Here is a 27,584-nt window from a genome sequence, read left to right on the forward strand (position 1 = left end):
TTACAGCGGCTTTCTATTGTCTTCGATGGAGTACCATGAAATTCAAGGTCCTCAAAATAGCTTTATCGCCCCAATCCTAGTGGTATCCCGAAATCAAAGTTGAACAACTACATCTTGTTATCTATATGTAGCTCCAAAGCATAGTCATAGAAGAGAACAAAATAGTTCTTCTGGACCTTAAACCTTTTTCATGGATTGATAGTAAGATTTCATTTATCTGGAGATTTCGGTAATTGATAAAGAGATTTGGAGATCTAGAAAGGAAGGATATTTTTAAATATGTAGGAGGCACCCGTGAAGGTTAGACGAATTGATCCATTCGGTGAGTCGAACGTTCACATCCGCGATTCTAAAGCGGTTTTAATAATGCTCTCTACTCTTATATACTAAATACATTCATTGAACTCAAAATAATACAAAACACTACCGGATCCATTAACTCCTTAATAATCATTCTCATCTCACAGCAATAATTAAAGGGCGTGTTTTACAGATGTAAGTACAGTACATATGAAAAACATCATTAAAACTCCACGCAAACCGACTAATGTCTAGAAAAATATTCCACAATTAGTGCTTGCCTGCGCCACATGCTTTCATGTCAGATTTTTTTGTAATCACCTAAGGGTTAAACAACAAAACTCATCAAAATTAACAGGAAATCTCATTAGAATTTTCACACACACACACACACTGAGAGACTCCCAGTATCAGCATTGTTGCAACACTTGGAAACATGTGAAATCGGCACGCAAGATAACACTTAATGCGCGCTGGGAGTATGTACATTCATAAATTCTACGCTCCATGTCGTTTGATGTCGGTTGGTGTGTTGCAAGCATGTAACTACACATATTACTCAACGCCTCTTTCAGATAGATAATCTAGGAGCAACACTGAATATGAGGTAGCTAAAAATAACAGAAGTAACATCGTACTTACTATTTACTCTGCTCACATTGTTAGATTAGTACTGTGGAAGGAGTGTGTGTGAATACAAATAGTCATATGTATATCTTCATACTTTTATTGAGGTAAGTTGGTAAATATTGAATGAGAGTTACAAAGGTACAAATGGTTTGAACGACTTTTTGGATCAGAACTGATTCATTTCTACTTCACTTGGGATCATTCCTTAAAAAAAATAGGTAATATTAAGTTCAATAAGTATTATAAGAGTAGAGTAATAATGAAAACTCTAAAGCGGCTGGCAGATTTTGCAAATATTCGCTATTATGACGTCAGCACTATGACAGATATTACCGAAAATATACTATCTTTACTATCGCAAGTCATATCCTCTTTTGAACTACTACTCGATATACATACATATATGAGTTGTAATATAGATAAATGAATTTATGAAAGATAGTCTAAGGTCCTTGTGAAATATACCTTCGATCTGATGAAAAATAATATAACGGGTAATATCGATTTACTTATTCAACTAAAAATTATTATCAAAAGGATTGGATCAGCAAAGTTTTCAGAAGTCAGGCAGTCGGTTCCTACGACAGTCGGGTCTACTTAATGGGAACGCATCCGAATTTTTATGTGACCAATGGCTGTAAACTCGAGAGCTTTCTAAAAAATTTTTTGTTCTATAATTTTGGTCGCTAAAAAAAACATTAATCAGGATAACAGTCGAGAGAAAGCATAAGCTTCGAAGTAGAGAAAGATAGCTTCAATGGGGAACTTCTTATATAGAATACAGTTTGTAATGCTTTATAATATGCTTATAGAGTACTTCTTACATGTCCAGGCATATTACCTTGGCTGTGGTGGTGTTCATTTATTGAACTCAAACATTTATTTAGTAAACAAATTTGTACAGTTTTTTAAGTTTCTGGAGTGGTCCAGAGTTTTTGAGTTATTCTTCCATGAAAGAATTAATATGTTAGAATTTTTCATTGCAGAGATTTATGTGTAATGTAGGAAATTCTCCGCTTGAGAGGAATGTTTCATTTATTTTTAATTTAATATACCTAACGGGTATCGATAAATATTAGTTTATAAATTGAATAAGGGTGGCAACCACCTTATATCTTTCTCATATTAAGGTTTTTAAAATACTGAAAATTTCATAAACACACTAACTGCCGATTTTATGCTTGTTAAATAAGTATATGAATTCAAGTGGCAACCCTGAAAAGTATTATTTTTTTCTACAACTTAATTTTGCTTTAAAATTTTTCTTAGGTAAACAAGATTTCATGAGGTTTAACGTTACTTTAGAATTAAATTTTACAAAAATAAAATAAAAAAACATGTGGCAACCCTTTTTATTTTTTGGTTTCAATGAACGCTAAAAATATAAAATTCTAACTAAATACAGTTTTAATAAAAATATTTTCAAAATCTACCACCCATTTCATTATTGAAAAGTAGCCACTAATAATTTTCCTACTGGATCACTTAACAAAATTAGTATGCCTTTGGTGCCCATAGAATAGTATTAAAGCTATTGCGGAGCATGAAAGCCGACACACAAAGTTTACTGCACACTGCAGATTCATGTCGGAATTGCTTATCAAAGCAAGAGCTGAGAAATCTTGCTGTGATACGCATGAATACCCAGACGTATATGTATGTGTGTGTGTGTGCTTGTGTCGCTGCAATAAAAACGCCAAAAACAGATAGCAAAGCGAGAAGTGTCATCAAACAAAGTAGCAGCCAAAAGGCACAACAAAAACAACACACAACAATTTCATACTAAACAAGAGAGTGTGTGTGTGTGCGGCATGAATGTACTTTGTAGGCATACAAATGTAAGTGCGTAAGTATATATGTATGTGTGTTTGTATGTCTGTGTATGTGAGTTTGCCCCAATTTCATTGGAGTTGCAGACGCACGCTCATATGATTGTGATATTACTGCCATATTTGTACACATTTGAGGCTTATCACACGCAGCACACACATACAACAACAAACAGTTGGCATGGCATAGCACAACATAGCATGGCATAAGATCGGAAGCGGCTTAGGGCTCTGTGCTTATGTAAATATGTAAAAATGTAGATAGTAGGTGAGCTCCCAAGTGAACAATTTATTTATAATTTATACGCATTCAGTGTTGTATGTATGTATGTATGTACATATATGTTTCTACATATGTGTAGCGCAACAATGTTGCTGGCGGCTATTGTCGCTAGCAGTCAGCCGGTCGACAGCATTTCATCAATGCTTTCGACAAAAATTGGAGTTGAGCACAACAAAGACAACAACAAAACAAAATAAAAATAACAACAACAAATTCAAATCGGGGGTAAAAATATGCAACAAAAGCAACTCTCGTGCCACAGACGAATAAATAATACACAAAAACGCTGTGCTGCCAAAGTCGCATGCCAGCTGCAGATCAGCACCGGGAGCGTATTGTCTACAGACATACAAAGAAACATACATACATACATATGCAAAATACATTCATATAAGCCGCTGAACTGTGTGGCAAGCAAGTTTGTTGCTGTTGCTAGTGGTTGTTGTTGTTGCAGCCAGCTATTTTGCGATTATCATTATCATTCACGCACACATATCATACGCAAATACGCGCAAAAAAGCTCATAAATTGCAAGCGTTGTGAGGCAGAAGAATAAATAAATAGCGAACGTTGGCAGTTTTGTTGCTGCAACATATACACACACACCCATACATACATCCAAACACATTTCGGTGTACGAATGTGAGCTTGTCTTGCTGTCTTTTTGGTTTTTTTGGTTATTTTGTAGTTTTGTTATTTGCTTGCTTTCTGTTAACATTGTGTGCCACATTGTCATAATTTTACGCAGCTTGTATTGTTGTTGTTGTTGTTAGTGGCAGAAACAGATACATATCCATATGCATATCATCATATTCATAAGTATTTCCTTTTGCGCCCTTTAGGCATTGTGCCACTCTGGTATTTTTGGTTGACGACCATTTAAGAGTAAGAATTTATGTTGGAATGAAAGTAAGCAAAAAGAGATAAGGGAGAGTGGAATTCGTATGGAATTGTTCCAAATATAGTGTACTTGAAATCGTCGTTACTTATAAACACACCCACTGTAGGCTTTATTGCCCTTCTACAATGATGATATGGCTTAATAATAAGTCATATACCGAAGCCTTATTCCAATCCGCCAAATTTGAGCAAGGGCGAATCGAACAAACAACTGGTATAAACTGGTATAATAAAATAAATATAGAATAGCTGGTGAAATAAGTACATATCAGATAAATATACTAGAGGCTTGATTTCCAAATACTACGAGATTTTAAATTACCGTTATCTATAACCACGTGCAGTCTGGTTCGATCTGTCCTCTCAAAATGAAGACTTCTACTAATAAATAGTCATATATAGAAGCTGTCTTCCAATCCACAAAGTTTGAGAATAGGATAATCAAACAAACAACTGGTATAATGGTATATATATGGAATAGCAAGTAACATATCATTTGGTTACAGATAATACAATATGCTTGAGATAGACATATTTCCAAATATAATGCTTTTAAAATCACCGTTATTTATAATCGCACCCACCATTTACCGGTTTTGGCTTCCGCTTTTAAACCTGTCTTCGCTTATCCTAAATTCGTGTAGTGACTGATAGAACAAAATACTGGTATAAACTGGTATATTATAATATGAACCGTAATAGCAAGCGGTTAATCAGATCTTGAATAGTTATTGTTATTTTCGTTCAGTTTTAATAATCTAGATGAGACTTTTAGAAACCTGGATAAAATAAATACGTAAAATGAGTTTGTACCAGATGATTCGAAATTAAAGTCACATTTTCGGCTTATTCTAGTATTCAAGAACGTAAAAAAGCACATTCAAAATAAAAAGGATGCTCATTCTATCTATTATTTTATGCTTTTTCAAACCACCTTTAATTCAACAAAACCATAAAACTCTTTGGCCGAACATTACGTTTGGCTAGGAAAAACATTTTTGGCAAATGAGCTCAAAAACGAGCACACAGCACGTTAAGCAGCAGCGGAAAAATTTGCCCGAGGCTCATTGACTTACTGTCCTACTATTCCGTCTTTCAGTCGGTGTCATGCATTCACATAGTACATGTAGGGATGGTTTTATCGTAAATTTCACGCAAAAGTACTAACATTTACATATAAACATATATGATATGACATATGTATGTGCTGTACATATATGCTTTACTATACTAAGTGATAATAGAACTTTACTTGGCCTAGGTTCGCGAAAGGTTAAAAGTGGTGAAATGACACGGCAGGGAATGATACCGAGGTTGGTGAGGATATGTTAATTATTTTTGGTAAAAATGCCCCTAAGCAGAAAGTGATTATATACGTATATGATATGTGAAAGATTATGAAGAAATAATAATATTCATGAATTGTTTCTACAGTACATCATTCTTGAAAGCCAGAACTAAAATCATTTGTCATGGGAAGAAGACGGAAGTGGAAATGAAAATATATTAGCATAAAACCGAAGACATTTAAGAAAGCTTACAGCGGAAAAATTTTTGTTGGTAGGGTTGCCACTAGTTTAGTATTTTAAATCAATAAATTTCAAAGATAAATGAATTAAATTGAGATATCTGAGAGATTTACCGATATTTTCGGTATAAAATTACCATGGGGAATTGAATTCTTCATATTCTATATCTATTGAAAAGTTATAGTCCGATTTCGACAATTTTTTCACAAGTGATGCCACCGCTTACAGCGGAAAAATTTTTGTTGGTAGGGTTGCCACTAGTTTAGTATTTTAAATCAATAAATTTCAAAGATAAATGAATTAAATTGAGATATCTGAGAGATTTACCGATATTTTCGGTATAAAATTACCATGGGGAATTCAATTCTTCATATTCTATATCTATTGAAAAGTTATAGTCCGATTTCGACAATTTTTTCACAAGTGATGCCCAGATCATATACAGTATTTCAGTATCTTCATAGGTTCCTTATGTATGTATATCTTATAAAGTGAAGGAATCATATGGACTTCAAAGTTGAGTTTTATGGAAAGTTGTCGTAGTTGTGAACCGATTTTTTCCATTTTCCATACGTGTCATCAGAGTGTCAAGAAAATATTATATACCGAACTTCATTGAAATCTGTCGAGTAATTCCTGAGATATGGTTTTTGACCCATAAGTGGGCGATGTCATGCCCATTTTCCATTTTGTAACAAGATCTGAGTGCAGTTTCATTCTGCTATTTCTTCTGTAAGTTTTCGCCACTTGTAGGCGTGGCAATGTCCGATTTCAAAATATCGTCAAAATATTTTTTTATTCAAGTTATCTGTTGCATGGACGGACGGACGGACAGATAGACATTCGGATTTTGACTCGTCTCATAGCCATGATCATTTTGATATTTCTAACTCGGTTAGTTTTATGACTTACAAACAACCGTTATGTGAACAAAACAATAATACTCTCTTAGCAACTTTTGTTGCGAGATAGTTCTCACAAATATCTCTACCAAATTTGGTAATAATTTATTCTCTACACCCGAGCCTTATAGCTTTCAATTGCAACGGCATACTTTTTCCTTATCTTTCTTTATCAAATATTTTCACAATGCAATTGAGAAATCCCCACTATCATGAGCCATATACTATGCGTGGTTATTCATTGCCAATGTGATTCAAACGAAATTCCATTGAAAACAAAACCAGAAACCAAAAACCAAAAGGGCGCCTGAAAGCTTATCACATATAATTGATTTCAAAAGAATTACCAAAGTAATTCATATGTAATGCAAGCACATTAGCACATTAGTGGAATTCATTAAGTAACCAGTGTCATTTGCTATCAATCAAAGCGACAAAAACGAGTGACAACAACGACAATAAAACAACAACAAAGGAAACGTCATAGAAATTAGTAAGTAAATGTCATTAGTTGAGTGGAAAGGCGCTTTGGATATCAAAAAATATTAAATACTTTGGTGGACTTAGATTAATATTAGGGTGGTGCATAAATGCAGGAGAATTTTTTTTCAAATGCTTTAATTTTTTTTTTAATTTTATGTAAAATTTATTTATTATTTATATATATTTTTAATTTATGTAAAAGTGTTTGAAGAGCGTCTTACAAGCACCTAAGTTCATACTATCCGAAATCTGTTCACAAACTATAGTTAATTATTAGGGCAATCTCAAATTTGAAAGCTATGCTTTATGATCTAACTCTAACCTAAAATCAATTATTTGAAGTCACCAACTGTGGTATGCTATCTTTTGGAGATATTAAATGTTTTAAAAATCATCCCGGTCGATTTTTTAAGAACACCCTGAGACTAGGTACTTGATTAATTAATGGCATGTGAAATGTAGGTGAGCTACAACTAACCTTTTTTGTTTTAGTAAATTGATAAGCAGTCGAGTGCCAGACGCTATTGCGAAATATTGCTGAAAATTACAAAAACACTAACAAACACATATTTGTAATTGAACACTTATCGATTTCGTAATACATCCATAAAGTGCTCTCAACTCAGAACAAATGCGATAAATGTGAATGAATGTGAGCACAGCTAGGTTAGTAACCACTTCGGTGTTGAGTGGCAGAGAGCTTAAGGGGTTTCAACACTCGTTTTTTATACATATCGACAAACATTTTATTATATTTATGGTACTTATCTATAAAACTACGATTTCAATATGAACTCTATCCGCAGTCAACAATATCTACTTGAACCACACTTAATCGGCTGGAAAAAAATTGTCTAGCTTGTTGACACTTCTTTTTTCTTTCTTCTGTATGTCTCTGTGTTTGTTTGCTTGTCTGAATCAACCGTTTGTGACGTTTCAAGTGCCGATGACAGCCACAAAATATGAAATTATTAACTATAACATAGCGTACAGTGACAATGAAAGGTATGTTTGACGCCAATGAAGATGATAATGATGACGATGATGATCAGGCAAATAACAACAACAAGCGCAACAATTAAAATTACAGCAACAAATGTCGTTGTAAATTATGTCTGTGTGTTCGTTTGTGTTGTTGTGAATGAAGCGATCATTAAGGCAATTGACAAGTTCACAATCACCATACAATTTACTTCTCAAGCCCATAACACAAACACACACACATACATGTGTATGTATATAATATATAGAGTCACTTTCTCGCGCACTCCAATGCCCAAGGAGGGCCCTCTTTTGGTTACTGAGTGGGAAAAAAGTGGAAATTATAAGTTTTATTTTCATAACAAGCATTGTTCGTGCGCATGTTTTTGTTGTAACAAGCAATTATTGAAAAATATAAATGAATGCATGAATGAGTTGAGTTGGTAGGCAAAGGCGGAAAGTTAAAATATGCATGTGGATGCGTAATTAATAGATCTCGGTGACAACTTACATGCAATAAAAGGGATAAAGGGTGTGTCAGTTGGGAATTATTGATCTCACAAAAATTAAAAAAATGGGGATAAATTGAAATTCTTATAAATAATGAGTGAAGTGATTATTGCTCCAATATAGAGGACATTAAGAAATCTTTCTACATTATGAAAATATTTGGATTTTTTGTTAATTTTTTAATTCGCCTTAAAATTTTTGATTGAATCCACCAAATGCACTAAATGGTGAATATTTATAAATCATATTAAATTTTTAAGAGTATTTTGAGCTCCAAGAACCTATGAAGAAGATAAATGACAATTAAAAATATTTTTTTTTTTTTCATGGAATAAATGACTTGCAACAATTATTGTATACAATTTTCGTAAATAAAATGCTTCAAAGAGATCTATAAGGTTAGAGTTGAATTTTCAAAAGACACAAATAATTGTTTATTAAAGTCATAAGTCCCAAATTCATAATATAAAGAACCGGAAAATTTAGCTAAATATTAATTTTTGAAGTTTGTGTTTGTGTGAATTTTTGAGGGTTTTTTACAACAACAACAATTAATGGGCTAATTAATATATTTTTTCTATAAGCAAATTTTAGTAATTTTTATTTTATTGAAAATAGGGTCTAAATGAAGTTCCTTAATAAAGATGACACTTGCCTTGTCTGCACTTCCGCAATGTTTTTAGCCTAATTTATTTAATTAATAGACATTTCGAATTTGACTAAAATTAATTTCGGCACATATTTAAAGTTTTTGAAAGAAAATTACATAATCATACCAAGTTACGGCTTAGCCTTATTCCAACATAGTTACTTCGGTCTTCATAAATATCCTACAGTAGAGTTGATAAAGAAGTCCAGATTATATAATACTATAAACCTAAATCTGTTTTTTCTCAGCCTACCGAGGTCTATAAGTTCCCTAAACTACTAAAAAAAGAACTATCTACTTACATACAAACCAGTCTTTTGAAAACCTTTCTTATATTAAATAGATTATTTTAGAATTCTTATACTATGTTTACATATAACGAGATTATCTCCATTTACGAGCTTAACTCGATAATCTGTAATTAAGAAACGAGATTTCCCATACAAAATTCGTCTCTGGATAATCCGAGATTATAAAATTATCTCGTTTAATACAACAAGATTTTCGGTGTTATTCCTAGGTTTATCGATAATTTTGCGAAGAAGAGGAGAACTGTCAAATGAAAATGTAAACAAAAATGGCCGACAGCGTGAGAAATATGTGTAAAACAACAACAAATGCAACACATTTGACAATTGATAATCTCATTTGGCTATATGTAAACGGTTAGATTATTGAACGAGCTTAGAACGAGATTATTTTCATACGTAAACGTACTATTAGCTGATACTTAGTAAAGTTAACCCACTACCTGTCAAATAATATTATGAAAAATATTGAACAACTCTTCAAAATTTGTTGTTATTTTTGTGACAAATAAAAATTCAATAGTTCCTATATGGAGCCCCTGTAGACGTGGACAATGTCAATGTACTTTAAACATATGTAAACAAGATACTAAACGCATCACAATTATGGCAAGCAATCATAAAAGTAAAAGCGTATCTACACGATATATATCCTTATATACATATATACATAAGTACATATATTTGTTGTGACATATGACTAACTAAAGCAATCTCAAAAAGGTAATGCACATGGTTCGATTTACAACCTTCTTTTCAGGGGAGAAGTGCTTTCTTTTTCATTAAAGTCACTTTTGATCGTTTCTTAAAACAGTGTTTACATACAAACATATTTTTCGTATAATTTGATTATAATTTTGAGAACACAATGATCTTTCAACTCTTATTTAACTTAAAATAATAGTTTTATTCACATCAAGGTTTAGCTGTTTAGTGCTTTAGAAAGTAATTGCAAACAACTTAAATGTACTGAAAACGCCCATAAACGCCACTCTCGCATATGTAAAGTATGGACGTGTACATGTTCTCAACCTTTTTGAGTATCTTTTATAAAAAATCCCTGCTAATAACCGCTTCCCTTAAGCAAAAAAACCCACAAATTACGAAGGTCGCCTTAATTGAATAAAATATGGGAAAAATAACTGACAGGTTAATGAATAAGGGCGCAAAGGTGTCAGTCATGAGTTGCATGAGAATTTGTGGGCGGTACCTGAAGTAATGAAAGCGTAAAATACCAACACCCGCACTAGAGGACCGGCATAAGAGGAAACAGATGTTGCACTTAGAATATTTTTGAAGAGTGTAAGCAGCTGCTCTGAGGACACTTGTGGGAACTACAGAAAGTGATATAAAAATAGTTTCAAATACAGCATAAAAGATGCATATGTAGATTTGTAGAGGATGAATATTGAGGAATGAAAATAATAACTAGAGATTTAGTAAATCTGTTGATTTCTAGATATATTGAGAAATGAACTAATTTAATTATGAGAGCCGAACTGATTTATACCAGTTCCTTATGGGTTCCTCCCAGTACTCAATTAATAGTTCGCTACGACTCCAGTACAACAATAAAATAGTTAGTAGTTTGCATTCGCAAATAATTAACTATAATAAATGTGTGTGTTTGACGTCTACTGTTAATTGAATTATTTTCTAAAATTAGCTAATTACAGAGTAGGCGCTAGCTTAATGAACAGCTGTCTGACGACCGGCAGGTATGAGTAGTTGCAATTATATTTGCAGATTCAATGTCATAAGGGGTGAAGGGCATTCATTTTAGCTATAAGTTGTTAGTGACAGCAGTTAAAAAGTGAAGAGGTCACAAAGTGAACAGAATTAAAATAAACATTAAAATTATGTATGTAATATGATCTTAAACAAAGTATAATTAAAACAGTACTATGGATATACTAGTAAATACATGAGGTGTTACTCATATATATAGTTAACAGTTTAATACTGATCAGAATTTTCTATTATTGTTCTTCACTTATGAAATTTGTTATTTATTGTAGTTTATTCGATTTGTTAAAATATGGAGATGAGTGAATCAAATGAACAACTGATATAATTGCAATAGCGAAGTTGTTGTAATAAGTTCGGATATATATCATATTTGAAATCGATACTATGTTATTATTGATTACTCCTTTATAATTAACTCAACGAAATAACTTTATTTCTACCGTAAATTAGTGAATCTATCGAAATGTATTTCAATATTTTATACAGATATAAGAGTTGTTCTATATACGAATTGAGTACATCAGCCAAAGCTAAGAATTTTACTAAATACTTCCTCGAACAAACCGAACAAGTAATTTAAATTATTTAAGAATTTTCCGACGGTTACATGAATTTGTAAAATAAAAAGTCAGTAGTAGTACGTTTTCATCAAAGCATAACATTTAAATGGAACCAAACAATTGTGTGGTACATAATTAATATAGGGAATGAGGTTTCTTAAAGAGTTCTTAGAAAGCACAAAGGGTTAAATCTCAGTAAAAAATGGTTTAAGATTTTTCTTATTGAAACTAAACTCTTAAGGGGCTATGCCAGTGTGACACTTTTGAAAAATATTTTTTTTTTGCTTATTCGATAGTTAATACTTTCAAAAATATTCTGCGAAAGCGATGAGGCAGGATCTTGAATAATTTTTGAATAGCAGTGCTCTAAAGAGGGCAGGTATACGATGCTATAGTCGCGTTTTTCTCGAAACGACATTTTTCAAAAATGCTGACATCATAACTCATCGAAAAATTGACCCATCGAGTTTTTTGATTTGTTGAAAATTGTCAATTTGACATTGAACAAAAACGAAGTTTTTTTATTTTAAATAATAATAACCTTTTCGAATATTTTGTTTCAGCTTCTCATTCGGCCGGAATCATGACAGCAGTTGGGGAACTTTTTTGTAAAGAAAAATTCTTAAAATTTAGCTGAAAATATACGTTATTATGTCCAAAGAACAACGAAACATTCGATGGAGTACTTTCTTAAAAAAATCACGAAAATCTTCTAATGTTTCAAGCGTTACACTGTTATAGCCCCTTAAGTTGAAGAAAATCAACATTCAATAGGTATTATTTTAGGATCATTAAAAGATTTTCGACTTAATAAGGTTTGTAGCTGTTTATTATAGCATCTCTTTTACAAAATCTGTATTAAGAACTATTCACATTTACATATGACCCAAATTAAATAACAATTCAGTTCTCCAGTTCTACAGAAATAATTTCACAATGCTCTTGGTAGATATTGAATAATTATTTTTGGAGAAAAAACGCTTAATATCAATTGAAATTATTAAAACAAAACTTCGTATCAAAAATATACGAGAACACTATGATTTTAAATCATATATTCAGGCAGATTCTGCAATCCGAGTAAAAGTGAAATTAAAAAAAAAATGTGAAATTTGAAAAGTAAAATCGAAGCTTAGTACACCAAATATCGGATTGAAAGTGAATTTGCTTGAATTTCACTCGAATGTGAATTACAGAACTTGCCTGATTCTTAAATTTTTAATAATTATATATCACATTTAATTTATTTCAACCAAATATCAAGAAAAATTTGATATTTCCTACAGAAAAATGTATGCATATCCAAAAAATTGGAAATTATTATTTAAAAAAATATGGATTTTTTAATTGTCAACATACTCCCACCTCTCTTCAGACCAAATAATTGTCAAAAGTTACATTTAAAATAGGAGAAAACAAGAATATTATTATTAAAGATGGATCTCTAAAAAGGGTTTCATGTACAGTTTTTCATAAATCTCGCACGCTTTCTAGATTTTTTCCACAAATAGATTACAAACTAACAATTTTTCTAGGGATGGGAAACTAATATGAAACTTCTCATTATTTATATTTTTATCATTAATAATTCTTTCACACTTTTGTTTTAACTTCTTATTTTCCGCAATTAAACATTTACGCACAATTGCACAACCTTTAGCCTCTATTTAAGTCAATTGTACAGCTAGTATTAGAGTTTTAATATCTAACAGTAATTTTAAACATTATCTTATCACCGGTAGATTATTTTAAATTTATAAAAAATATAATTATTTGCATATATTTACCTCAAAAACAACGACGTCGACAGCTGAAGTATGGTTATAAACAATTTTCTTGCTTACTGGCTCGGCAGAAATTTCACTTGAAAAATGCTTAAAATGCACTTGTTTAGTTATAAAAATTATAATTTTAATTCTCCAGAAGAATTTTTGCATTTACTGCTTATTCCACAAACTTTTATGTATTTTTGCATACAGTAAGTACAATATTATTATTGCCTGCTTATCGTTCACAATTCAACACTTTTACAATTTAAGGCAAATTTCTGCAACAATTCAGCACTTAATAAGCAGCATTTGCCCACTAATAATGAATAATTGCCATTATACACACACACACTTCATTTGCGACCTGATAACCCGGCACAATGGCAAGCTCGTTACTTGAGGCCTTTGGCTTGTGGCTCCACTACCCAGCAACAACAATAATACACAAATCCCACAGTGCCAATATATGTATGTGATAATTAACCTTTTTTCGTTGTAGCTGTTCACTTGATTTTGATGAATTGTAATGAATTTATGCGCGTTGTAAGTAGTTTTTTTCGATTTTACTTTCTTTACTTTTTTATTTCACTTTTTAATTCCCTTTCGAGTTCACGTTTTTTTGCTGTGTAATAATAAATTCAACAACTGCAACGCAAAATGAAGCACAACGAATTGCCGAGACACAATAAAAAGCATACAACAACACACTTACAATGTAGCACAGAAAAAGGGGAAGGGTAACACACGGCACTCACTACGACGGACAAAGTGCAGCGGACAGCTGACGTTTATTATTTATTGTTTGTATGTATGCACGTCTGCAAGGGGTCTGACCGGTCGGTCGGTTGGTCGCTTGTAATGATGAGCGTTTGCCGGCAAAATATGCAACAATTGCGAAAATACTTGAATCCACTACTCGAAGTAGAAGGCAGCTGCACCAATGCCGACTGCACGATTTCGCGACAGGTGACAGCTGTCAATATTTGACTCTGCAACAACACACACACACTCTGGGGTTTAACTATTGCTCACACACATTTGTTGCTGCACAATTGCACCGTTTCAAACTGTATTTCTAATCATAATTTTCTTTCACAACAGAAACACCGAAAGTTTCGATAGTTTTTTGAGCAAGAGAACAACGCGCACGCACTTGATGAATATATTCTTTAAATTATAAGCGACGAAGAAGAATTTCAAACAAATTACATTTCAGTGTTAGAATTGAAATTGAAAGAAATTAGTAAAAAACCGAGCGACGAGAAGCGAAGTTATTTCACACAACATCCAAACTAAACGAACAGACGACGAATACTGAATACTCGCTGCCGCTGTTGCTGGCCAAATGCTCTATGCCAGTTACTTGCTGTCGCTCCAGTGGCAAAAGGCAAAGTCAAAGACAGCAGCGTTGCATTGAGCGACGACGGAGAGCGTCTTCCGGTTCAATTGCTATGGCGGAGAGCGGAAGAGAGCGCGTGTGTGTGTGAGTTTCATTTGTATAGGCATGAAATGGCAATGAAACGTGAATTTCTTGAGTGAATGTAGGGTGGTGGGGTGTCAGTTGCACGGCGTTTGTTGTGTTTGTTTGTGCGGAGCGCGTATAAGAGTTTACGAATGTTGTGAAAGAGGTGGCGTAGTAAAATAGAAAAAATGCATTTGTTTGTGCCAAAGTCGCAATCAGCTGTGCGGCGGCGAAGCTGGTGGGTTGTTGTAGTGGGTGTGGGAAAAATAAACAAACAAATAACAAATAAATAAATGAAGAGGCTGATAATAACAAACACAAATACTAATTATAAATAAATGGTGAAATTTAAAGATATTAAGTTGATCTAAGAAATTTAAAAATATTTTTTAATACGTATTATGATGAGAATATGATAGTGTTTAATGATGATAGGACCAAATGAATATTTCGCCTGGGTTGGGTAAATGAATTTATGAGAATAACATAGTGGTGTTAGTAAGATAGGAAAAAAGTAAATTTTAAGTTGTTGGAGTAGAGTGTGGTTACTCGGGACTCACTGGAGAACCTGAGCTGTTTGTATGTTAGATGTGGTGGTGTGACTAGCGGAACCCTATTCACGGGAAATTGATGTTTGAAGATGATGAGAGTTGATTGCCTCTCTTTGCATGATAAGGGAATATGATCTCTCCATAGGACATGATTTTTGATTTGTCTTTTGTAAAATCTAGGGTATTAGAACTCAGGATTAGTGATTATTTCCAAAAAAATTTGTTCGAGATGAAAATAAAAGTGGTCATGACAACTGTCAAAAACAACTCTCCGCATTTTCTTTAGTGACCTTATTGCTTACATCGAGTATATTATTTTTCGTTTAGGACCATTTTTCAATTCTAGTCTTTTGAAATTGTTAGATACGAAGAGATCTAGACCAAAGTATCCCAGCTTTATTGTACAAAGCCTTTTCTTTTTATAGCAAATGCATTATTAATTGGGTATCAGGTCAGAATAGGCACTCACGTCCCCCGAGTGGTACAATAAACTGATTATGGTTGATGACTTAGGTATGAAACACTTAGCCGCTAGACTCATATTTTTAATATAATATGTATATAATTAAAATTTTGTAATTTATTTCTTAACACGAAACTTAAAATATTCATTCAGAAATGCAGCCGAGGTCTATAACAAGTATTATGTTACTTAAACCATCTTGGATTCTCCATTTCTAAGTTTGCCTTATATGCGCTCTCTCTCTTTAATTAAAGGGAAATATTTCAGTTATGTGGTATAATCCCTTGATTTTCTATCACTATTTGATTGCACCAGTTGATGAAACGGTTTCTAACATTTGTGTGGTCGATCCGCTGAATTTTGAAGAATAGTGAATCGAGCACACAATTGGTTTAAATGATAAATATTGGTATAATAACATTACTCTTTTCTCGGAGTCATATAATTGAATTTAACGCAAACCTCAGTAAAATTATATTGATTATACCAGTTTAAGTAATTTCTACTAACTGTAATCTGTAATCAATTAGTATAAACCATAGAGACGGGTATCACAAATTAATGTGAATTTTTATAATTCCATATATTTTGAAGAATAGAGAATGGAACACACAATTGCACAGTGGGCCAGAAGGTAGGCAAAAGCGGCCAAAAATTTAAATTAAAAAAAAAATTAAAAAATTAATCAAATTCCTTCGAAAATCCTTACTTGGGTGTTTCTGGGTCGCTGAATACGAATCTGAAGTTAGTTTTTAAAAATTTAAAATGGCGGATCCAATATGGCGGACGAAAAATTAAAAATTCATTGGATTCGCTCGAAAATCGTTAGTCGGGGGTTTTTGGGGTCGCTGAACACGAATCCGGTATTATTTTTCCAAAATTCAAAATGGCGGATCCTATATAAACCATAGAGACTGGTAAGATGATATTAATAAATTTTCACATAATACTTCATAATTGGTCTACTTAAATATATTATAAATTAATCTAATCGAATTCATTGATTTCAACTTTATTTTGCCAATATATTATTTAAGTAATGGCTAAAGATATGCAACACAAATTGTCCTCTTAAAAAAAAGTATACACATCTTCATATATTGAAATTCACATAATAAAGCCATCTCAATTCTAAGTTCACCAGCCTGCAACTGAGTTTAAGGACACTCTGCATTTGGTGATTTATACAAAAACAACAAAAATAATACTTGTTTATTACGAATTCACATTTCAATGCCTTTGTCCTCTCGTTGGCAGCGCAACGCAGCAGATGCCTAACTGTTGAAATTATGGCCTACAGAAAAATGCGAAAATGCGGAGGAAAAAAAGTGGAAAGCAAATTTGTGTATAAGTATCTATGTGTGTATTTGAGCACATTAGTCTATGTATTTATGAGCTTTTAACGCATTCTCTAACATTTATGCGAATAAAAAGATACAAACACACACACACATAAATACATATATAGTATTTCAACATAATGTGGCACAAAGGGTTTTGAACTTTAGGACATTGTGCCACTTATGATTGCGAATGTTTACAACAGCAGCAATGGCGCTTCATTCAACCAACAGCAGCTCATTCATTCACTCATTTGTTCATTCGCACAATCTGGCATTTTGGCATTCACTTTATACTATTCACATTTGCTGAGCCGAGCACTTTCTTGGCCCAGTTATTATCGAGCCAAAATAATCAGTCATTGTCTATTCAATATACATATGTACATACATGTTTACATATATACTGCTTATAATAATAATACTAAATATTGTATGTATGTAAATTTCACTGGAAAAATATGATTCTGATTTTGTGTGCTTTTGATAGCGCCATTCTTAAGCGCCTAATCTCGCCAGCACAATCAATAATCAGCAATAAAATTCAGCGCTTCTATTGTATAAAGCCTCGTAAGCCATGTGACTATTGAAAACTTTATGACTTTTCAACTGTGCTTATAATACGGATAAGGTTGAGAGGGAAGGGTGTAGACACTTGATAACTTTTTAATACCTTCGAAGCATAAAAACAGGCGTACAAAATGTCAGAAGTTGAACTCTATATACATACATACATACAAATATACTATACAAGTATAGTATAGTAGTCTTCCGCATAGGTAGCAATGAGATTTGATTGCTGGCGCCACTGAAACTGCAAAGAAGCGCGAATAAGTAGAATTTTTATGTGCACACAGGCCATATTATATACATATTTTGTTTTTGCGCGCTGCAGCAATAGCGAAAAATCTGGGTCATGCGAATGACTTGCTGGAATCTAAATAAATTTGCTTCACTGCTACTTACAGTATTTACAGATATGTTCAGTATGTATAAACCAATACCAAATTGAAATTCAATAAATATTGGGCTAAGATTATTTTTGTCTAAAGAAAGCGGATTAATTTGAGCGCGGTTATCGATACGTTATAAGCAACTTAGTCTAAATAATAAAGAAAGTATGGTTTTTTGATTAGAAGTCAATCACTTTTGACTTAAAAATTGGGAACCACTGCATTTTATTAAAGAGATGGTAACTTAATACGAGTGGGCCCATAACTTAGTTAAAACTGTTTGTGCTGAAAAGACTTTGGCTTTTGGTATAACTTAGTACTTTTTTCAGTTTTGTCGATGAGTCCATTATAAGCCGTAATTCTGAACAATGAAATTGCATTGTCAAAACATAATCCGATAAATACCGGCGATCTTCAGGAAATCAGAACCTAAAAAATTTATTACAGTGGTCGGTTATTAATCGACCCTCTTTGGATAAAATGAAATAAAATCTTAGAACACAGTTGGGGTATTCTTATTTCTATGATGGTACCCTTAGAGCTGAATACTTCATTTTGAGTATCCGCTGATTTTTTATTCACCAACTGTGTTCCTATCGTTACTCCCAAAACGCCTTCTATCAACGTATGCAATGTTGTTGTTGTGGAAGGAAAAATTACCCAAATTATTTTGAAAAGTACTACCGAGTTGACTGCCCTTGACCGGATAAAAAATCGGGGTCGTTGTGGTCTCGTATTGCAGATCCAACTACCGTGGGAACGAATCATATCCGAATTTCACTATTGTCAAGCAATAAAGTTTACAAAATCATAATGCCTTTAATTCAAAACCTTCAAGCATTGACTTGACAAATAGTGTCTCCGCAACCTCAAGTGGTATTTTTTTTTTTGTAAATTTAAGGCTTTTTTTTGTATAAAAACGGTTACAAATGTCGATGTTACAAATGATGATGAGCCTCAGCTGCACTTTTCTTGGAATTAAAAAAGAAAAGCAAAATTTCCCGCAAATGTCGAGAATTCGTCTGAAAAAGTGACATTTTCAGTTGAGAATAAGTTTGGGATGCAAACAGATCTCTACAAATATTTTTTTGGGTTAATGTTGACACAAATGTCCAAGATCGATATAAAGCGATTTAATCGATTTCATCGACCAGTGCTTGACCCTAGAGACATCTATTGGAAAACGGCGTAAGCAAAGTTGTAAGACCTAATAATTTTTAGTAAGTATGATCTAAAGTTGGATGTCAAGGCTGCCACTAGTTATACTGATTACAGGATATACGTGTCAATCATCTTGATTTTGTCTCAGCCCAAACAGTACCGTATACAGGGTAATATAGCGGAAACTCTAATTCATCAAAAATGCTAATTTGTCCAACATGTTCTTACAATTTAGTTTAATAAATGTGATGGAACATGTGAACTTCCTTTGAATATTGAATCAGGAAACACTACAATTGTGGTTCAACTATTTCGTCTAGGAAAATATTGAACGTCCTTCCAAAGCCAACAGCTCATACATGAACAATTAGGAGATTCCTATTATATATAATAGAAAGACTGAATTCACAAGCTAATCAAACTTTTTGAAATTATCACAAATTATCAAATCAACATTTGGAAGAATTTCTCCTGACTATTTCATTCAAAAGTGAAAAAATTTTAAATGCATTTTTTAGTGTTAAATTGAATATTCATTTCTTGTTTGGGACAATAGTCTTTGGAGCAGGAACATAAATTAACATTAGCTAGTTTCTTCCATATGTCTGCCATATAGTATTGAAAAACATGTGATTTGTTGAAATGTGAGAATAGATTGGTTTTGGATTGATGAAGTGAAGGATTTGAAAAAATTATCGTAAATTTATAAAGGAATTGTAACTGAAACTGGTTTTCCTTGGAAGAATCTATCGAAATTATTTGGGTTGTAAAATATTGATTTGGAAATTCAACTTCGATCTCCCTTAAAACACATATTAACTAGAGTTTGCTAACAAAATTTATATTTATGCTCAGTATCTATCAGAAATTATTTATTTAAAATTATTATTTATTTAACAATAAAAAATAGTTCTCTGTGGTCATCTTTCTAGTTTTTTTATCGAAAATATGACTTGACAACGCTTGCACTGACAATAATAATCATACCAATGAGCTGTGTACGAAGAACCAGTGACATCTTAGGCTTCAATGTACATTGAGATTTGTATGTGTGTAGACTAAATTAACATATCAGGTCACTTCAATTTCTCCCGATTTGTCTACAAACAAAAATACGTCAAACAACAGCAGGTGTAAATTTTATGAACACAAAATTTAATGCTTTTACATACCAGCAAACACACATAAATATATAAAATATCGCATTGAGTATCAAAACCAACAACAAATTGAGAAATCATTTCACGTGCAACTGTCAACATTATGAAATCATAAAAATGCTTCAATCCAGAAAATCAATGCTTCATCAACTTTCAATGAATGCAACTAAAAAGTTTAAAGGCAAATATACATACATACATACATACATGAAATACATAATGTTTGCATGCATCTATGTATGTAAATATGTATGTATGTGTCCCCGTGTGTATCATGTGGTACGTGCTGTGTGTACGTTTTCTTTTAATTAAGCAATCGGTTTTCGATCGACAATCAATAAACTCAGATTGATAGCTACAATGATAGTTATATATACACATATATCTACAGAGGCAACAGGCAATCTGCACGGTGCTTACATACATATATACAAATATACATGAAAACATAAAAGCGCACTAATAGGAGTTTATTCATACGTTTGTATGTATGTATATCTGTAGTTACATCTGTTTGTATTTACATAAATGCAAGTGATTTATGCTGAAAAGGTGAAAGCATTGCTTAAATTAAAATTTACCAACGAACTTAAAAGCGCACACAAATGGAGCTATCATATGTATATGTATGTACATACTAATTCAACTGCTGTTCAATGCCTTTAGAAGATACCCAATTGGAAATTAAAGAATGGGTCACAGTATGTTCAATCCCATCATCAAAGAAATTGTGAAAATCCAACGGTGACCACGCCCACCTTTCTTAGGATAATGTTACTAAACGATAACGCCTTGCCTCATATATAGATTTAACTCATGCCGAAGAATAGGTAGGACATGATACCAAGCATACGACCAAGAACACAATATTGTGAAATCCTACGCCATAAACGGGACAATGGGTACAGACATCATAGCAAGGGTGTCAAATATACTCCGCCAAATAAAGGTTTTAAAACTTTCAAATCTCTATCAATCTTGCTTACGACCTATATTAAGAACTGAATCAGGGGCGTGGAGATCCCATACTAACCCTAACTTCACAACATCACCGACCTTAGCAAAATGTAAGATCCACATTTGAATCTTTCCTCTCATGGCAAAGAATTTTTTCTCGGAAGACTCATAACTCAACCACGACTGGTTCTCAAGAAATGCCAGTTTGAACTTCCCATCGACAAAAAGTTACATTCCAGATGTAAGCTCCTAGATTGTGTTTCATATACCAAATATCTGATTAACTTATGTGTGCCAGTCGTCTCCTTTTCACCAAAATCCTGCAAAAAATTTCTTAAATTTTTCGTGTATAATTTTTAGTTCTTTCCGAAAAGTACTGGAACATTTTTTATTCAATATTCTTAAGCGTCTCCCATTGGGGAAAAGTTTGAGTTAGGTTATAGTGATAGGACTAAGGAATGCCATCCCTTTTTGGTTATTTTCATAAAAATGTCGAGAATTAGTCGCTGGAGAACTAAGTTGTAGTACTGTAGTAAAACATTGAACCTTCAGATATGATATTTACCAGGCCTGGAAAGTTCGAATCGCTTCTATACGAGGGAACCGTTTGTACCACGGTTCCTTATGAAGTGATCAGAATTAATAATTCAGCAGCAATCGTCAAGTAATAATTTATTAATGGAGTTCATATCAAACTGTGAATATCAAAGACTGAAATTGTTATTTATCGGTGATTCCAAATTTCACGAAGTCCACAAAAGGAAAATTTAAATAAGGGAAATTTTCAATACGAAGACATATAATACATAATATGCATTATGATCTTCTTCAATAAAATCGTATTGATCTTTGGTAAATCTTTCTACAGATTCAATTTTGAAAATTTTCTAATGGAAATAATTTCCTACTGGGCCATCTCAGATGCATAAGTACTGTCATTCGGATATATACACTTATACTATTTTTGTTTGTGTACATTTCTATGCTCAAAGTGTTTGCGTTGTACAAACCTTGGACTTGATTGAATTTAATTGTAACTGCCATTGAAGCAAATACTAAAAATTTAACTTAACATAACTGTAAACAAATGCAGCACTACTCAGCTACCGTAAATGAATATAAATAACCGTATTTGTTTTATTATGCAATAACAAAGTTGTAAATGCAGTTATTCGATGATTGTTTTTGGAGATTTTACTATAGGTGTCAGAGGTATCATGAAGCAGCAAATGAAGAAAATTCAATTTTAAGAAAAATTTGTTTGATTGGTTGAAAAGGGAGGCGAAGAGAGCCTGACCGCACTTAGGTCATCATTAGGCCCATTGTGCTCCTCGAAAGCATCACCTGAACAACTCGGTCGATTTAACGAAGCTTTAAAATTATTTAAATACTGAAATAATATTGAAAGGAATCCAAAGAAGAGCTCATGTTAAGAACATACATATTATGACGACTACTTTATATACAACTGCTTCTACAGGAACCGAGATTTTACAGTCAAGTAAGAAGCTTGGGGCAACAGTCTCAACTAACCTGACTGATCTTGCTTTAGCTTTATTAGTTTCCTAGTTTGAAAATAAATGAAGTACGTTAGTTATAAGACTAATATATTTCCATATCATGGATTCTTTCAAATTCTAATACTTTGCTTGACTTGATTTTTCTCAGAACAATCCCAAACATGATCATCTTGTGTTCAACGAACTGTTCCCACTTACGGCATTATAAAATCTTCCTTTCATCAAAGGCAACGGACTTCTGTTTCTAGTTTTCCGTAACCGAATCTTAAAGCTTAATGTTGATAGCTATATGTCAGAGTTTGTTTTAAATCCGACCTTACGGCTCTGAAACTATACGAAGTTCTACTTTTATCGAACCATGAACTTTCAACTCAACAGAGTTTTATAAAGCGAGTCCCTGCTATTGTCCGTCAACTTCCATCCATCGGCTGCAAATTTGTCAAGGAGTTCGAATTTCCAGCTATCGCTAATGCTACCATTGTCTACCTTAGCAAAGAGTAGGATCCAAACAAACCCATAAATATATGAAATTACTAGCAGCAAACACAGCATAAATATTTACATAGTACCATGACCGATTAAAAGCGACTTAACCCAACCAACGAGCAGTCTTTTCGCCATCGTTTTGCGGCACTGCACCCGCCATTGCCGAGTTACTGACCTATACCACACCTCAGCCGCTAATTATGTGGATATTTAATATGTCTGCAAAACGCATGTCCTTGACCTTACTACGCCACACTGCGAAACATAATATTTATTTATGGACTTGGCTGCTCCCAACGGCAGACAGGCGACGGCCAGCGCTTAACCGATTAGCATTTCAAATGGCAGCGTTTATATATTTTTTTGTGCGCAGAATTACAAATCACAATGTGACAATAAAATAAAGTAAGCAAATTTTTATTTATTTTTCTCCATTTCTGTATTTACATGTAAATCAGCGGAGCTTTGCAAGCGTTACGCTCCATGGCACTGTGGCACTGCTGCAGCAGCAGCTTCCTTCGAAATTGCTAATTTAAGCAGACAGATTTGCATATTTAAAGACGAGGGTCGGTTGATGAGACAGTTAATTTTTGAAGTCTAAAGTTTGTACTACAGCAACTACACTTACGAAGTCTTTATAATAAGGAAGAGTGATTGGACCAAAGTAAAATAATTACAGAGCAAGCATCTAGAATGTCTGAATGTCTTCGTTAAGACATAAGTGGACACAACATCATAACAAAAGTAAAAGTTAGGCAATGTTAGGAGCAAGGAACAATGGATATGGGCAATATGGGCTAAGTTCTAATACTACAAGGACGGTCGAATAGATTTGGATCGTTTAAGTAACCACAAAGGTTGCGAACCTTCAACCTTGTCCGCTAATTTAGTCCTGAGAAACCTACCATAGATGATATATTTACCACAGATCTTGTTGACTTGGTAAGGTTTTTAATAGAACATAAAAGAGTTGTGCTACCATTTAGTCCGTCAAATATTGATAAGGGCTCTCCTAATCTTTTGATCGACAGATGATGTTAGATAAGATCACTTACTTCCTGAGATTTCGGAATATAATTTAAGAGAAAACATAAACAAAGCTAATTAGTCTGGTGGTGACAAAATATCACCAGAAAATAGTAATCGCAATCTTAACCTGTCATCTAGGTATCTACAGAAGTTGAACATTAGAATCGGTAAAGTAACCACAAAGAGTATATTGAATAGATATTCACCACAATTTTTTTATTAAAATCTATTATCACAGAGGTGTTAGATATGGTATCAGGCTTACTATAGTGTCCTTAATCTTATGTTAGAGACAACATTTAGAAATAAGTTAATAACACTGGATCCAAATATCACCTTATCACCTATAATCTATAATTATTATCTTAGGATTCGGTTAAAACATCGAAAAAGGCGATACTTTCATCTATTAAGGTACTAAAGTTGAAATTGACAACAATATTTGTCTTTGGGATAAAAGAAAGTTGGACGAAGTTAGAAGAAGGTAAGTTCTTGAAAAGTGTTAAATGCAGTTCTCATAACCGTCTTTTTGAGTGTAACTGCAAGGGCTCTCAAAATCTGGTAGATCAAAAAACAAGAAGAATATTAATTCAAAGGTATTAGATGGTTGGATTTTTCTTATATTGGACACCATATGGACGAGTACAACAATACTTTGTTAAACTTTGGACCTTGATAGTTCACAAAAGACCAGTCATTGTAGAAGACCTCTTTGGGTCTAGTCACATAAAATATTATTAAATGTCGATAAGACAAAACATGTAACTTGGAGCCATGTAACTTGGAGCGACTGAATCTCGACTAGGAAATATTAGCTTGAGTTGAAAGATTTTTTTAATTAAGCTTGAAATTAAGCTTAAAGAAAACGCGTATGCAACCAAAAGGATCAAATCGATGAACTTCAGAAACGTACGACTGTTTCACATCATAATTTCCGAGATTTCATTCTCTTCAAGTATAGTTATTTCTTATCTATTAAGGGTTTCGGTCTCTCGAAAAAATCGAATATTTCGACACACGTATATTCTGAAGCTCTTGGGAACCCCTCATAAGGGAAAAAGTGGAAAGACTGGGAACTATTGGAATATATTTAGTCCAAAACTATTGTTTATAAAATTAATGGGGTTTTAGTCGAAAAAAATTAAGCATTCCAATATTTTTCATATGGAATTATCGTTCCACCCTCGTACATACAAATCCATTCATAGACTCCCGCACATATATCTGAATTTATATTACATCAGAGTCTGTTATTCATAGAAATTTCGACTGCTGCAGCAGCATTCAAAGCAGTTCATTGTGAGCTCGGCTTAAGACGCAATTCATGCAAATAACAGTACATAACTATGTAAATGCCGTGTGTGTGTGTGTTTGAAGAGAGGTGAAGCCGTGCGACGCTGCTGTGTGTGGGTGTAAATAAGTTCTGAAATTTATAACGCTTTTCGGTAAGAGTTACGCGCGGAGTCAATATTGAAGTGGCTCAAAACTGCTCAGTTCAGTGAAACTTAGTGGCGTGCAACGCCTCGAGTAGCAGCTGTTCTACTGTTGCTGCCAATAAGCGATTGCGAGACACTAGCCGGAGCTCTTGAAACGGTGCGTTGCACCCGTTATGGCGATGGCAACAGCAACAACAAGAGTCAGGAGTCAAGAGTCGGCGGTGAACAGACAACCGCGTTGTCAGCACTTTGTGGCAGACGCAGTTTTCGTAGTTGGTTCGCAAAGTGTTTCTCATAAGCTTAGCTAAACTAAAATTGCAACAACAACAACAACAAGTGCAATAATAACAAGTGGCACGTCCAACCATTGTTGTGTTAGAATTCTGCAGCAAATAACCTTTTTCCTTTGACTAAATTGATTTTTGCTTAGTTTGAATTATTTTCGAGTTCGTAGCATTGTTGTTGTTGCTGCTGTTGCAATTGTTGTTGGTTGCTAAATTCGTGCGATGAATGCGCTCACATAAATTTATTTCGCCAGCGGCGCTATGAAGTGAAGTGAGGGCGCGCTGAAGTCTTACAGACAGTTAAGTTACATGTGTATATGTTGTTGTTGCACGCTTAAGGTACTCACATGCAACGGAATGTTGCATACTCGTATTGTTGGGTGTAGGTGGCGTATTTGAGTTATAAACGTTTGTATGAAATTTTCTTAACACGATTATTGCATTAAAGCATGCATTGTTGTTGTTACTGCTGCTGTCGTTGCGCTGTTATGGTTTAATTCGTTAATAGGCGTACGACCAACAACAACAGCAATAATGTCAGCAGCAGCAGCATATTGTTAAGAAATTACTTGATTGGTTTGTGTCAGTTATCGGTTAAGTACATTGGTTTGGCATTTATGGTTGTGCATAATTAAACGTAAAAATCGTAAAAAAGAGTTGCCACCTATCTGCAAAAATATTAAAACTTTAAAATAATTTTATATTTAATTTAGATATACATAATCATTATAATAAATATATTTCACAAAAATACATAAATAGTTAATTTAATAATAATTTAATTGAGAGTTGCCACCTCTTTGCAAAACTTATATTAAAACTGTAAATAGATAAAAAATTAATTTATGTAACATATTGTATTCTATTATTAAAATTACTCAAAAAAGGCATAAACAGTTAAAATTTACTTAGAGTTGCCACCATACAATAATTGTTAAAATTTTGTTAATAGAAAATGTAATAATTTAAGCATTTAAGCAAATATCTCACGATTTTTAGAATATTTAAAAAGAGTACACCATCGTACATCTTTTAGTCCTACATCATGGAAATCCCATACAAAGGTTATGTTTAAATTTACTCCTCCAACAAAACCGCCAAAAGCACTAAATTTTATAGAAAAGAGGGTACAAAAAGGCCGCACTCAATTAAGTATAAAATTTTGACAATGGGCGTGGTTCCCTCCAGTTACGTGTCGAAAATCATATCTCATAATCTACTCGACCGATTTCAAAAAATATTTTCTTAACAACCTGATGTAATATGTTGAAAATGTGTGAAATTGGTTCAAAACGCATACGCCTACTAACCATATAATACAATTGTGTATTGCAGCTGATTCGTTCACTTAATCTATAATACTATTATAAAGAGGAAAGATTTGCCGATTTAAAAAATTC

At 33.2% G+C, this 27,584-nt stretch overlaps 1 protein-coding gene across 3 annotated transcripts in view; it reads right to left on the reverse strand.

Moving 5' to 3' along the window:
• Nckap5l_0 (Nck-associated protein 5-like) overlaps positions 1-27,584 on the reverse strand; it is a 237,595-nt gene that overhangs the window by 111,668 nt on the left and 98,343 nt on the right. The window contains exon 1 of one of the 3 annotated variants that reach the window (XM_011191771.3): positions 13,401-14,744. The exons of 1 other annotated variant lie outside the window; for it this stretch is intronic. The gene's annotated coding sequence lies outside the window, so the exon portion shown is untranslated. Of the gene's footprint in view, positions 1-13,400; positions 14,745-27,584 lie in introns of those variants that run through there. One more of the 3 variants, XM_011191770.3, reaches the window with a different exon arrangement.

The sequence above is a fragment of the Zeugodacus cucurbitae genome, chromosome 6 (assembly GCF_028554725.1).
Source record: "Zeugodacus cucurbitae isolate PBARC_wt_2022May chromosome 6, idZeuCucr1.2, whole genome shotgun sequence".
NCBI lineage: Eukaryota > Metazoa > Arthropoda > Insecta > Diptera > Tephritidae > Zeugodacus > Zeugodacus cucurbitae.